The sequence below is a fragment of the Mytilus trossulus genome, chromosome 9, assembly GCF_036588685.1.
Source record: "Mytilus trossulus isolate FHL-02 chromosome 9, PNRI_Mtr1.1.1.hap1, whole genome shotgun sequence".
In the NCBI taxonomy this organism is placed as follows: Eukaryota; Metazoa; Mollusca; class Bivalvia; order Mytilida; family Mytilidae; genus Mytilus; species Mytilus trossulus.
Window position 1 is genome coordinate 38,804,369 of NC_086381.1, and position 15,833 is coordinate 38,820,201.

Here is a 15,833-nt window from a genome sequence, read left to right on the forward strand (position 1 = left end):
ATATATATAGGATAATTTTATTCGAAGCAGAGGTATTTTTTGGTACTATATCAGGGTTTATACAGTGCAAAATTTACTTGCTTAATTCATTATCCAGTTGTTCTCGTGTTAGATACCAACTGCAACATTCAGGTAATCTAAGAGCATCATTCTTTGTTTCAGCTTCATATTACAACTTTTCTTTTGAATTTAGGTTTTCTAAAAGATCGTTTGTAGATTGTGTTGTAAATAAACTCATCATAGATACCAGGATAAAATTTTATATTTACGCCAGACGCACGTTTCGCCTACAAAAGACGTTGGTTGCATCGGTTACGCTCGAATCCAAAAAGTTAAAAAGGCCAAATAAAGTACGAAGTTAAAGAGTATTGAGGATCAAAATTCCTAAAAGTTTTGCTAATTACAGCTAAGGTAATCTATTCCAGAGGTAGAAAAGCCTTAGTATTTAAAAATTTCCAAAGTTTTGAAAGCAGTTAATTTATAAATATGATAATTCATAAAAAGAATTTTGTCATTCTGCCATCATGCCAAGAAGTTCACAACAATACTATCTAAAATACAGAGCGAGGACATACTATATATAGTTTCACTAAAAAGAAAAAAATTCAGCCTTAATTTTACTGATCATCGGAGTTTTTTTTACAGTACACTGTGTTTTTGGTTTTATAAATCTCTATGATATTTTCTTTATATTACACGAAACTGGACAGGAACTATTTTGAGTTTTGTTTTTCATTTTTAGCTACTTCACAAACTGACTGTACTTATATTTTGTCATTTAAAAAGGGAAATTCACAAAAATACCGAACTCCGACGAAAATTTAGAACCAAATGGTTAAAATCAAGAGCTCAAACACTTCAAGTAAACTCATCATAGATATCAGGAATAAAATTTAATATTTACGCCAGACACGCGTTTCTTCTGCAAAAGACTCATCAGTGACGCTCGAATCAAAAATGTTATAAAAGACCAAATAAAGTACGAAGTTGAAGAGCATTGAGGGTCAAAAGTTACAAACGAATGCAAAATAACTGCCATAATTTTGACTTCGTACAGATATTTTCTAATGTGAAAAATGGTTGATAAAAGCTGGTTTTATAGCTGGCTAAACCTTTGACTTATACGACAGTCGCATCGAATTCAATTATATAGACAGCGATTTGTTAACAAAACAAACAAACACGTTAGGTTAACAGTTATGAAAGGTACCAGGATTATAATTTATTACGTAAGACGCGCGTTTCTTCCACATAGACTCATTGGTGACGCTTGGATAAAAACGAAGTTCAAAACATTTCATAAATTGGGATACAGCAGTCAAAACAGTGTTATAATCTTAATCAAACTGACTGTAGGTATCTTTAGTCATTTAAAAAAATACCTTTCAAGGCTAGTCATTTTATAAATGTTTGATCTGTCTATGATGTAACATAAACCAGGGATACCTACATAACATGCAGAGGACGACATTATGCAAAAGGTAGCTCTATATTATTGCATCCGCCTTTTTTTTAAAGAACCTACATACAAGTCAACAAAAACCAAATTTCTGAAGTTTAGATTAAATGAAATTAATATGCATAGCAATAGTTTGATCCTTTTCTTCAATTGTAATTGCCTATTAAAGAACTCATAAAATATTGATTTCTGAAAATGAAAATTCCTTTTTTCGGGTTTGAGCTTTTTTTCAATTTATATCTGATTATCGAGTTGGCGTCCATATGAAAAAGGTAAAATAGCAAAAATACAAAACTCTAAGAGGAAAATTCCAAACGGAAAGTCCAAAATCAAATGGTAAAATCAACATCTTAATCAAATCTACAAATTTCAACAACGGCTTACTACTTTTGGACTTGATTCCAAACCTCATGCCTAATGATTTGTTTTATTTGATATTAATCTCGTTATGTTTAAAATAACAATAATGGTACCAATTATACTTATCTAGATCCTTTATGCTCTAGATGCTCTAGGCTATGGTAATTGAAAACCAAAAGCCCTAACAAAAATGTAAAGAGTATGACCAAACCTGGGCAAAAAATCAGAGCTTTGCATGATATATATGTACTCGTTATTCAATCTTATATTTAAAATTGTGTAAGAGCAAGTTTCACTAACACAATAACTCGATTAACATTTACTGGCTACTTATCTGATGAAACCCTCGGAAACTAACTGAGCACCAGCAGAGGTATCAACCCAGTGATAGTGATTATATCAACGGTACGTTTTTTTACTTCACCATATGCTCATTTCGATGATAAATGTCTAATCAATGATGTCCGATGTCAAATTATTTGAAAAGTAAACCCTTATTAAAAAATGTTACATGTACAATAACTTGCTTTAGATTTTATGATAGTTACTTTAAGTACACGAGAGAGTTCCTTTGGAATGATACAGTGAACAAGCATAAATGTTAAGAGCATAGACAACAGTGCAAGTAGCCTGCGAGTTGCATATTTTAAATGTCATGAAGAAAGGCCATCACTGTCAGCAGCTTTTCAACAATTTAATCATTTTACATAGTTTGCATCTTCTTTACAATTAATATTGCATTATCATCTAGATGAGGATAAACGCATTTTTTTAACTCTATCTTTAACTGTTGTAGTATTTACAGATTTATTATAGAATTGATGTGATCACGCCACATCTGTGCACTGTCGAATGCACCAAATACTCAATGTGATATTTGTGAAAGTGGAATATTTTATTGTTTTCCCGTCTAACTCCGTTCCGAAAACCACACCTCGCTTTACTTGTGTAAGTTTGTAACGCATCATCTCTTTGTTTCTCTCTCTATTGTTTACTAAACCATATGCATATTCCGACAATAAATGTCTCTTCACATGCTCGAGGCCAACATATTTGAAATCTAACTTCTATCAGAAGTACAATAATTAGGTACGGAAGTACTGACTGCATAGCAAATAAGACTTCGTAAACTCAGCAATAAAATTGTGCAAGCGTATGTTATTCCGTAACGTTTGATAACCACATCGTATTCAGTCCGAAAGTTATGTTATCCCAAAGTCATCCCTGCTAAAGAAAAATCTGTAAATGAAAGTTTTTATGTATACGTTAGTTGGAATACATCCGACAGCAAAAGTTAATCAAAATATACGTCTAAATGTTTACATACAGCCTTAAATTTTAACGTCAGACAAGAGCCAATGGAAGCATTATAAAAGCTCCAAATCTTCATCGATGTTAAATCAATTCGTGACTACATCTATAGGTGGCAACAAAATTTCCGAAAACACATTGTTTAATTAATTTTATGGTGGAAATTAAAGCCCATTTTTAATCTGTAATTCGAACTTAATTTTTGTAAGGTCTATCAATGTCAAAAGTAAGAAAAAATGTCAAATTGCAAAACAAAACCTACAATACCCATCCCTTTTCACAAATGTGACCTACCGAATCAGACTATTTACAAGATTTTTAATAATATAAGCAACACGACGGGTGTCACATGTGGATCAAGATCTGCTTAACCTTCCGGAGCACCAGTTTATGGTGGGGTTCGTATTGCTTAGTCTGCAGTTTTCTATGTTGTGTCTTTTGTACTATTGTTTGTCTGTTTGTCTTGTTTTAGCCATGGCGTTGTCAATTTGTTTTCAATCTATGCGTTTGACTATCCCTCTGGTATGTAAGTAAATATAAGTAAATTTATATACATGTACTAGTTATTTAATTATTTGGTCAAAAATTTGAATTAACGACCAAACTTCGTATATTATTTTGTCTTTTTGAATCATGTGTCCGTGGTGTGTCCTTTACGACAAAAGAGATGGTTTCAGCTTTCCAATTGTGAACTTTCCATTCCTAAGTAGCAACATTCCAGCTGCAACTGCATACGGGGTAGATATCTCCCAATTGATACGATATTCTTGTGCTTGCATTTCCTATCATGATTTTCTTGATAGAGGGTTGCTACTCACAAGGAAACTACTGAACCAAGAGTTACAAATGGTGAAGTTGAAATCATCCCTTCGTAAATTTTACGGACGCCATCACGAGTTTGTTGACCGTTATGGAATAACCGTTTCGCAAATGATATCGGATATGTTCCTTACGTCGTAACTACAATCCCCTTCCCTTTCATGAATGTGACCTATCGAATAAGACTATTTACCGGATTTGTGATCACACGACCAACACGACGGGTGCCACATTTGGAGCAGGATCTGCTTACACCTGAGATAACTCCTAGTTTTTGGTGGGGTTCGTGTTGTTCATTCTTTAGTTTTCTATGTTGTGTCATGTGTACTATTGTTTGTCTGTTTGGCTTTTTCATTTTTAGCCATGGCGTTGTCAGTTTGTTTTAGATTTATTAATTTGACTGTCCCTTTAGTATCTTTCGTCCCTCTTTTATATACGGAAGGCGTGGCTGGCGTATACAATTTCGATCCTTGTATCTATGATGAGTTTATTAACTGCGTTTAAATACGCACTCCGTTAGACATCTTATTTTGCTATTAACGTTTGTGGATCCAATGTAAAGTTCTGCATTGTAAAAAAACATTTTAAAATCACTCTCAATGAATAGATATATAGGGTGTTTAAAGGTTAGTTAAAAAACATATCTAGTAAAAAAAATTGAAATTGATACTTAAAGTCAGAAGAGCATAACTTCAAGAACAAAAGAAGCTTAAAAATAGGGCGCTACTTTAGGGATATATTTTTTTAAATGAGAGAGAAGGCTGAGTTTCACTTTTACCTTATATTTGCATTTATATCATTTGGGTCTCAAATCGAAAGAAAAGATATCTTGAATCTGATTAATTTTAGAAATGACCTTTATATGCTATTTGGAGTGTTAAATGAAAGGTAAAATGGGTGTTATTGGGCAAAATATTTTACCCTGTATCGAAAGGAAAAATTTGCCACATTCTTAAATCTGAGATAAGTACATCCTTAAAGGACATTTGAATATAGAGCAATTATATATTTTCATTATATAGATCATTGGCATGTCCATTATGATCTATTATACCTATAAAAACGACACTTCCCTGGTAAAGCCGGATCCAGGGGGGGCTGTGGTGCCTGATCCCCCTTTTTGTGGGAAAAATTTGATTGATTATATTGGAATTACTGAATCATGACTAAAGTGCACCCCGATTTAAGGTCGGACGGCGCCCCCTCCCCCTTATAAAAAGTTCTGGATCCGCCAATGCCTTGAATACAAGAATTTTTTAGCCAAAATATTTAGGTCCCAATTCTTTCGTCATTAATGTTCTATTCTGAGATTTTTAAAACCTTTGGCATATCCATTGCTTCAAACTCTCTATTTTGGCAATTTCAATGATATGGTTCATAACTCTATTATAGATTATCAAGTAAAAAATGCAACATAAAGATCGATTGTTCTCTCATGGTTTTCAAACTCTTACGTGTGAAACTAAGTCATATCTTAACCGTTATTTAAATGGGATGGTTATGCTATAACTTAAACATAATATCTTAGTACTATTTAAGAAGGTGGTCCCTGTGGATATATTTTGATTCTACAGTGCGTTAGGGCTGATGACAATAACAGAAATCTATAAAGACAGATACATAAAAATTAGATAAAATTATCAAAGGAATTCTTAATGTATGTCACTTTTTAAATAATGTGAATACATTATTTATAACGAATATCAACTGATATGACAGCCTTTTTAGGCGTACACCTATTGAATTAGATATTTTCTTTATAGTTAAACCTTTGTTGTTGAGTACTTATTTTAAAGTACATCAGAAACAATATCTTTCTAGGATCAATTCAGTCAGATAATATTAAATGATAATTATGTAAAGGAGTTCACTTATAATACGAGATCCAAACCCGTGTAAGCTCAGTGGCATAGGGGAATATAGTTTTCCATTGAATACTCCCATGGGGCAGTAAAAGCTGGCCATTTTACGTGGGGCGAATATCAGACTGTCTAAGTCCTAATGGGCGCATCTCTCCTATACTGAATTCGGTATAAGAGGTGAAAGTTAAGACCATAAGCAAACAAAAAGGACAGAAAGATGAATGCGTTTATCAACAAAACGTACCAAAAACTAACAATTATTAGAACCCTTTCAGAAATCAGAATTTACTTGTTGTATGAGGATAAGCAGTTTTGTACCACAGATAACCAATAAAATGTAAATGACATAGAGGATTTCAAAGACATAATTGTAAAGGCCAAACATTTTCTTTAAAAGACATATGCAAGTACGCATGCTTAACTCGCGCTTATGAATATTTTGGATTCATTCCATGTTTGAAGAAGAGAAGACACATTGAAAAAAAAGGAAAAAAAAGGCAACAGTAATAAGCCACAAAGTCATAAATCGATTGAAACAACATGTTATATAAATGGCGTGCGTCCTTGACGCTTTGAAATGTATCGCCTGCTGATTTTCTTAATTTGATTTTTAAAAGTAATCGATATCCTGTTTCATAACATCGTTATGAATGGTCAAGTGATAGATAGACGTCATATACATTTTACATAATCATTATATCGTATTCTACAAATTTAATTGACATATAACTTATAGTGAGTGGGAATCGTTTTTAATCACGAAATCACGAAAGATTAGCTTTGTCAAATTATATGAAGCATGATGCAAGTTAGACCTCAAATTACCTGTCAGGGAGCCATTAACAATCACACTAGGAGAAGGTTGAGATGACCTTTTATTCATAGTTAGTGTGGAAATACAAAATCACGAGAACTTAACGTTGATCATTGAACCTGGTAAAATATGTCACATGAACTCTACCAAATAGCAACAAAATACATTTCATTCTTTTTAATAGTCAAGTACTAAATTGTATTAAGCATTATCATTATATTTTGTCAGGATTTTACAGTTGGTCTCTCGTTAATTGTTGATGAGAAATCCACATCAGTAACCAACAATTTGCAATTGAAACGTGTTTTTTTTTTGTATTTTTATTCGTTCAAACAAGGAGTTCATACAACCTCCCTTGCTCAAAGAACTGTTCTCTGTATGTGTCTTATCATGATTGATTATTCCATCACAAGTTAAAACATAAGAATAGCTGTCTTTCATTATTATGATAATTGTGATTGGTGTGGAAATCATAATACTTCATAGTAAGTGTTCAAATGTGTTTAGAGAAAGTAAACATGAAACATTAATACCAGAACTAGTCAAGTAAATGGCCAAAATGCACAAAGTGGTGATCCTTCAATGACTTTGGTGCGAATACGAACACCTACCCCTATAATGAGAACCTTTGTTGTAGCAACATTTCTATTTAATAGGAATCTATAAGTCTCGCATCTATTCGTCCTTGTTGTGAAGATCCACACTCCATTTCATTGTGCATCTTTCTTACACTTTGGTGATCATCGTGGTGCTTATTCATAACATTTAGTGCTGCTCGTCTCTTATTTGATTATATTTAGATTATACGAATAAAATCAAATTATCGCTATTTGAGAAACTGGGACATCACCATTAGTGGATAATTTCCTTAAATATCAAACTATATCGATAATTATTTAAAACAGAGTGGTTCTCAAATAAGGTAAAAATTACAATCACAAAAAAACTGAACTCCGAGGAAAACTCAAAAAGGAAATTTCCTTAATCAAATGGCAACATCAAAATATCAAAAAATATCAAACGAATGGATAACAACTGTCATATTCCTGACTTGGTGCTAGCATATATGTATAAAATAAAGCAATTTTAATAAGATCTAATCTGTTATTGAATGACTATTACAATAAGATCATAACATAACCACCTTGTCCCCAGACATGGATGCATTGGAAAGAAAAAGACGTAATCCATAATCTGCTTAACATTATTCAGTTCATGATATATAGTATCAAAGATGAAATTGGATGAAAACACGAACACATAAAATACTAATGTTAATACGAAAGAGGGACGAAACATACTAGAGGGAGTGTCAAACTCACCGATTGAAACAAACTGACAAAGTCATGGCTAAAACTATAAACACAAACAAAACAGACAAAAAACAGCACAGAAGACACAACATAGACAACTAGATATTCTATAAATTGAAAGCGTCAATTCTTCTCACCATCTAATTACACAAATCATCAAACAGCAAAGGAGTAGGTCCAGTAAGACCCATGTTTGGCCCCAAAATATAGCAGTTTTATAAAATTGTTAAAATGTAAACTTTCAGTTAATTGTTGGAAAGTAGAATGCTTCTGCTACATAAATATGGGCTGTTTTTGACAATACAATACACATATATCGAGTACTAGCATTATTAAGTCATGCTACATTACTGAAATCTTCACAATTTTAGCATTTTAGTTACCTTTTGGACGGTTTTCGCCTTAAATAAAAGTGGCCGCATTTGTGTTCAATCTCATTATTGAAATGCAAGTTGTATATGATGATAATACATGCCATATATAAAGGTTGAGGTTGAACACGGATGCGGCCACTTTCATTTTTGACAAAAACAATATCTGAAAAATTACATTTTTTGGCATATTTGATAGATATTTCATATTTAAGCTTGATTCGGAGCGTTTTGAATGAGTGAATTAGTTAAAATCTTTCACATAAACTAATTAAATCAACTGTCCAAATTCTTTCGTCAAATGAACTTGAATTTTAGGCCGTAATTTGGCCCCTACCGTACCTACTCCTTTCGGCACAGCCTTTACACTTTAAGGAGAGAACCTATGCCTTTTGATTGCAAACTAACGACACCGGCATTGCTTAAATAATTCTGTACATTAGCAAAATCTTTTTGATCCTAGTTAATGAGGAGGAATTGCCACCCTTGATAACCATAACGTAGTTTTGAACTTATAACCATCATTGAACTTGAACCACAACATTACGTAATTGTTGATATTTCAAAGCATCTATTATCACCATTTAAAGACTCTATTATATTCGATTACTTTTACGAAAACTTCTCATGAAGGACTTGATTGAGTTTATCAATTGATTTGTTGAGCTGTTTTGATGTCAAAGTTGGAACAGTGGTGTTTTTAGATGTTGAAGCGGTATGTTCAGATTTCTGGTTAAACAGTAACAGTTAATTTCTTAGGTGCAGAAACATAACATACCGAATGGCTTCCACATATTTACGGACATGATAGTAGTTCATGCAAAAACAGATTTCAGTTAAATCCTATTGTAGATACAACATTCCCATGAATATAAAGTGCCTGGTCTGAACCTTCAGAAATCGTGTCATGCATGTTTTTATCATCTGTTTTCCAACTTTTCTTTTCATTGAATATGACTCCTGTTTCTTTCTTTATAGTTTCCGTTGATCATCATCATCTTTCTCCTAAGTTAACCTTGTAAGAATAGTTATCAAAGTTACAGGCTTATAACTTGATACTCCAGACGCGCGGTTTCGTCTACCTAAGACTCATCAGTGACGCTCAGATCAAATATTTAGAAATCCAAACAAGTACAAAGTTGAAAAGCATTGAGGACCCAAAATTCCAAACATTTGTGCCAAATACGGCTAAGGTAATCTATGCCTGGGATGAGATAATCCTTAGTTTTTACAATAATGCATACATCATAATCTTTCAATCAGTTTAATTGAAGTGTGGAGCTGGCATGTCAGTTAACTGCTAGTATTCTGTTGTTATTTATGTATAATTGTCATTTTGTTTATTTTCTTTGGTTACATCTTCTGGCATCAGACTATGACTTCTCTTGAATTGTATTCTAAATGTACGTATTGTTATGTGTTTACTTTTTTACATTGGCAAATGGTATAGGGGGAGGGTTGAGATCTCATAAACATGTGTAACCCCGCCGCATTTTTGTGCATGTCCCAAGTCAGGAGCCTCTTGTCTTTGTTAGTCCTGTATTATTTTAATTTTAGTTTCTTGTGTACACTTTGGAAATTAGTATGGCGTTCATTATCACTGAACTAGTATATAATTGTTTAGGGGCCAGCTGAAGGACGCCTCCGGGTTCGGGAATTTCTCGTTACATTGAAGATCTGTTGGTGACCTTCTGCTGTGGTTTTTTTCTATGGTCGGGTTGTTGTCTCTTTGATACATTCCCCATTTCCATCCACAATTTTATTTTGCAAACAGTCTGTTTATAAAAATTGCCATTTAATTGGTATTCATGTCAACACTGAAGTGCTGACTACTGGGTTAATGATACCCTCGGGGACGAAACGTCCACCAACAGTGGCATCGATCAAGTGGTATAAATAGTTATCAAAGGTACCAGGCTTAATCTGCTCTAAAATCCCTTTTGAGGTAATGACAGATTTTGTTTTCTTGATGGTTTGTATCCGGTAGCATCTTTGATTTTCTGTCAGCTAAAATCTTTGATTTGTAAAATGAGTGTGTTGTTGTGTGCTTTCTCGACTGAGTTTCTCTGCTTTCATGAATTCGACATTTTTGTGATTTTGATCTTAAACAATGTAATGGTATGACGCCCACTATGATGGTATATCTGTCTCTCTTGTGTTGTTCTTGTTGAAAAGTGTGGTTTTAATTTTGTCACTATCGTCTGTGTTTTTTCTCTTTGGTATTCATCATGTCTGTCCAGCTTTTCTCCAGTCTCTCCTGTGATACGGTAGTGGAATACTGACGACGATAAGCTGTCTGCTCTGGAATACCTTGTATTTTATTATTCACACTGTCACTGCCAGCACAAATCTGTTATGCTTTGACATTGTAAACTCCTTGGCTTTACCGTAAATAATAATCGGTCTTTATTATCTTGTATTGCATGTACCAAAAATGTTCTAGTCAACAAAAGAAACGATACAGAGACATGCATTTTTCATATTGGATGAAATATTTACCCTATTGGTCTATTAGTCTAATCTTTACAGAGTCTTATTTTCTCATCAAAACCATTGATTTTAGGCAATAACGCGAATTGATTTTTTTTTTAATTTTGTTATTTCAGAAATCGTATTTTCACCCAAAAATTCATTAAGCAATACAAGAACTTCAAACTTAAACATAGCCTGCGTAAAATTTTGAATGCCTTTAGATATTTGAATACTTTATTCTCATCTTCGAAATTAAGTGACGACAATTTCCTTTTTTTTTCGCAAAAAAATTTTGATTCCTGGGTTCAATAACTCGTTATTTTCTACCTTTTCAATATGACCAGTTTCTTTGAATAATATGTATTTGTTTGGTAAATGAATGTTTTTCATTAAATAATTCAACAGTATTTGCGTAATAAATAATAATCATGTTACCTTTGATAACTATTTACACCACTGGGTCGATACAACTGCTGGTGGACGTTTCGTCCTCCATGGAATCACAAGCCCAGTGGTCAGCACTGCGGTGTTGAAATATCAATTATATGGTAATTTTAATAAATTACTTGTTGTCCAAACTTTATTTTTTTCGAAAAAAAAAAGGATTGTCTTTATATACCTGCATTAGATTACTTTATTCGTATTTGGCAAAACTTTTTGGAATTTTGGGTCATCAATGTTCTTCAACTTTGTACTTGTTTGGCTTCACAACTATTTTGATCTGAGCGTCACTGATGAGTTTTATGTAGACGAAACGCGCGTCTGGCGTTTTAAATTATAATCGTGGTACCTTTGATAACTATTTCCTATCAATTATATTTTATAATAAATTTTAGTTCAAACCTTTGTATCGTTTCTTTTGTTGACTAGTATATGTGTCACAAATGTAAGTCTTTCTTCAAAAAATGCAATTCCTATTCCTGTTTAAGGAAGTTGTCAAGGGTTTTTTCATAAGAAATTTTTCACGATTTTTTTTTTTACCTCGTTCAAACCAGCTAATACGTATGTACTTTATTATCAGCTATTTATATACATGTATGCTACAATTATAACATATGCTAATAACTTCAGTCTTCTTCCAAACATAAAAGCAAGATATATGCAAAATAAACGTTTTGCATATTAAAGAAAATTATCAAGGGGCTTTACATGAGAAAACATGAACGATTTTTTTTTATCTCGGTTAAGCCTAATCAGAAGATTTTCATATCAGCTATTTAAGTGCTTTAAACTATCTTATAGTGAATATTTAAAAAAAATTTAACATGAAATAGCGTGGGTTACGGTTACAATTAAGGAATTTTAGAAATCATTGACCTTTGTCTTATTCCTCATTGTAGATTAAAATTAGAAAGGTACTTCATTTGTTCATTTTTTAACCAATAGACAGAATCTAAGCAAAAACTTGAATACGTTATTTTCTAAAATAATTTTCGTCGTATTAAAATAAAATGAACCAGAGGCTCCAACAAGAATGCTGTACATCTGGCATCCATGATTCTACATCATCAAACTGACATTTTCAGTCAAAGTTTACAACGGTAGGAAAATTAAAAGGTCATTACAAATTCAGAAGTTATACCTTTTAAAACCTCTGTTTGTGTTGCATCAAATATAGAGTAACGTTTCAAAAATGGAAGAAGTAACTTTTTTCCTTTCGCAATGGTCATCATCTTTCAAAATGTTGCAGTGTGAATTTATCTTTTCAAACTGATCTGATTAACTGCAAACATTTTTAGGATATTGCTAAAAGTTTGTTTGTATCAGATTTCTTGTGAAAGTGAGGAGGTTTCTAGTACCTTTTTTTTAAACTGATATTTTTTTTAATAACAGCCATTGCAGGGAAAAGAATTATTTAAAATCCTAATGTCGTATTAATTTCCCGAACAGAATTAAAAAACTCCAAAACAGCAGTCGTAATCTATTCCTAGTGAAGAAAATTCTAAGTATTTTGAAAATTTAAAAGCTTACTAAACAGTAAACTTGTAATAATGACAATATCAATGATAATTCTTGTCAACACAGAACTGCTGATAACTGCGCTGTTGATACCTTTGTGGAGAAACTATATTATTCAAAATAAATGAGAAATATTGTTACAAAGAAAGCGTTTACTTAACCTTGAGGATCAAGGACAATGGATATCAGACAGATAGAAACTACGTAATATAAGGAACTTGTATACAGGGTATGAAGCTTGCAACTGAAATAGTTATCTTTATACCAATAGTTGACGCTGTTGTCAAGTACTGCCTGATTATCATCCCTAGAAGCATATCACCTATCTGCCATTTTCATCACAGAATGACGTTGATCGAAATTGATAAAAAAAAAAAAAAAAAAAAAAAACTAGAGGCTCTAAAGAGCCTGTGTCGCTCACCTTGGTCTATGTGAATATTAAACAAAACAAAAAAATTGACTACAAAGGTCAATAACTCCTACAGGGGTCAATTGACCATTTCGTTCATGTTGACTTATTTGTAGATCTTACTTTGCTGAACATTATTGCTGTTTACAGTTTACCTATATCTATAATAATATTCAATATAAAACAGCAAAATTTCCTTAAAATTACCAATTCAGGGGCCGCAACCCAAAAACAGGTTGTCCAATTCATCTGAAAATTTCAGGGCAGATAGATCTTGACCTGATTAACAATTTTACTTCATGTCAGATTTTCTCTAAATTATTTGGTTTTTGAGTTATAAGCCAAAAACTGCATTTTACCCCTATGTTCTATTTTTAGCCGTGGCGGCCATCTTGGTTTGATGGCCAGGTCACCGGACACATTTTTTAAACAAGAAACCCCAAAGATGATTGTGGCCAAGTTTGGATCAATTTGGCACAGCAGTTTCAGAGAAGAAGATTTTAGTAAAAGATATATAAAATTTACGAAAAATGGTTTAAAATTGACTTTAAAGGGCAATAACTCCTAAAGAGGTCAACTGACCATTTTGGTCATGTTGACTTATTTGTAAATCTGACCTTGCTGAACATTATTGCTGTTAACAGTTTACCTATATCTATAATAATATTCAATATAATAACCAAAAACAGCAAAATTTCCTTAAAATTACCAATTCAGGGGCCGCAACCCAAAAACAGGTTGTCCAATTCATCTGAAAATTTCAGGGCAGATAGATCTTCACCTGATTAACAATTTTACCCAATGTTAGATTTGCTCTAAATGCTTTGGTTTTTGAGTTATAAGCCAAAAACTGCATTTTACCCCTATGTTCTATTTATAGCCATGGCGGTCATCTTGGTTAGTTGGCGGGGTCACCGGACACAATTTTTAAACTAGATACCCCAATGATGATTGTGGCCAAGTTTCAAATAATTTGGCCCAGCAGTTTCAGAGGAGAAGATTTTTCTAAAAGATTACTAAGATTTACGAAAAATGGTTAAAAATTGACTATAAAGGGCAATAACTCCTAAAGTGTTCAACTGATCATTTTGGTCATGTTGACTTATTTGTAGATCTTACTTTGCTGAACATTATTGCTTTTACAGTTTATCTCTATCTGAAATAATATTCAAGATAATAACCAAAAACAACAAAATTTCCTTAAAATTACCAATTCAGGGGCAGCAACCTAACAATGGAATGTCAGATTCATCTGAAAATTTCAGGGCAGATAGATCTTAACCTGATTAACAATGTTTCCCCTGTCAGATTTGCCCTAAATGCTTTGGTTTTTGAGTTATAAGCCAAAAACTGCATTTTACCCCTATGTTCTATTTATAGCCATGGCGGCCATCTTGGTTAGTTGGCGGGGTCACCGGACACAATTTTTAAACTAGATACCCCAATGATGATTGTGGCCAAGTTTGGTTAAATTTGGCCCAGTAGTTTCAGAGGAGAAGATTTTTGTAAAAGTTAACGCAGGACGACGACGGACGACGACGACGGACGACGACGGACGCCGGACGCCAAGTGATGAGAAAAGCTCACTTGGCCCTTCGGGCCAGGTGAGCTAAAAAAGTGAAAGCAAGCCAAGTAATAAAGGAAAGTTCTAAAATTAAAGTGGACACCAAAATCAATATCTTTTCCTCGTCCTAGACATCTTGGTTTCCAATCCTTTTTCCAAGAAGATATGCATGTTAACAGTGGTTAAACAGGTTACTCAACTATTTCGATTGTCATCTTATTTTGTTTCGAAATATAATAGATCATTGTGGATGAAGAAAAGTAATCTATGAAAAATACGGAGCTCCGAGGATAATTCAAAACAGATGGTCCCTAACCAAATGGCAAAATCATAAGCCCAAACACATTAAACGTATGGATAACAAATGTCATACTAGTATTCCCGACTTGACACAGGCATTTTCTTTTTGTAGAAAATAGTGGCTTGTACCTAGTTGCATAGCTAGCTATTAAAACCTCATGTATGACAGTAGGTTAAAATTCCATTTTGACAACAATGTGATGTGTGAACATAACAGAACTAGAGGCTCTAAAGAGCCTGTGTCGCTCACCTTGGTATATGTGAATTAAACAAAGGAAGCAGACAGTTCATGACAAAATTGTGTTTAGGTGATTGTGATGTGTTTGTAGATCTTACTTTACTGAACATTCGTGCTGCTTACAATTATCTTTATCTATAATGAACTTGTCCATGTAGTTTCAGTGGAAAATGTTAGTAAAAATTTTAATTTTTTATGAAAATTGTTAAAAATTGATTAAATAGGACAATAACTTCAGTCTTCTGAGGGGGTCAATTGACCATTTTGGTCATTTTGACTTATTTTTGAGTCATAAATTGCTGTACATTATTGCTGTTTACAGTTTATCTCTATCTATAATAATATTCAAGATAATAACCCAAAACAGCAAAATTTCCTTAAAATTACCAATTTAGGGGCAGCAACCTAACAACGAGTTGTTCGATTCATCTAAAAATTTCAGGGCAGATAGATCTTGACCAGATGAAAAATGTAACCCCATGTCAGATTTGCTCTAAATGCTTTGGTTTTTGAGTTATAAGCCAAAAACTGCATTTTACCCCTATGTTCTACTTTTAGCCATAGCGTCCATCTTGGTTGGTT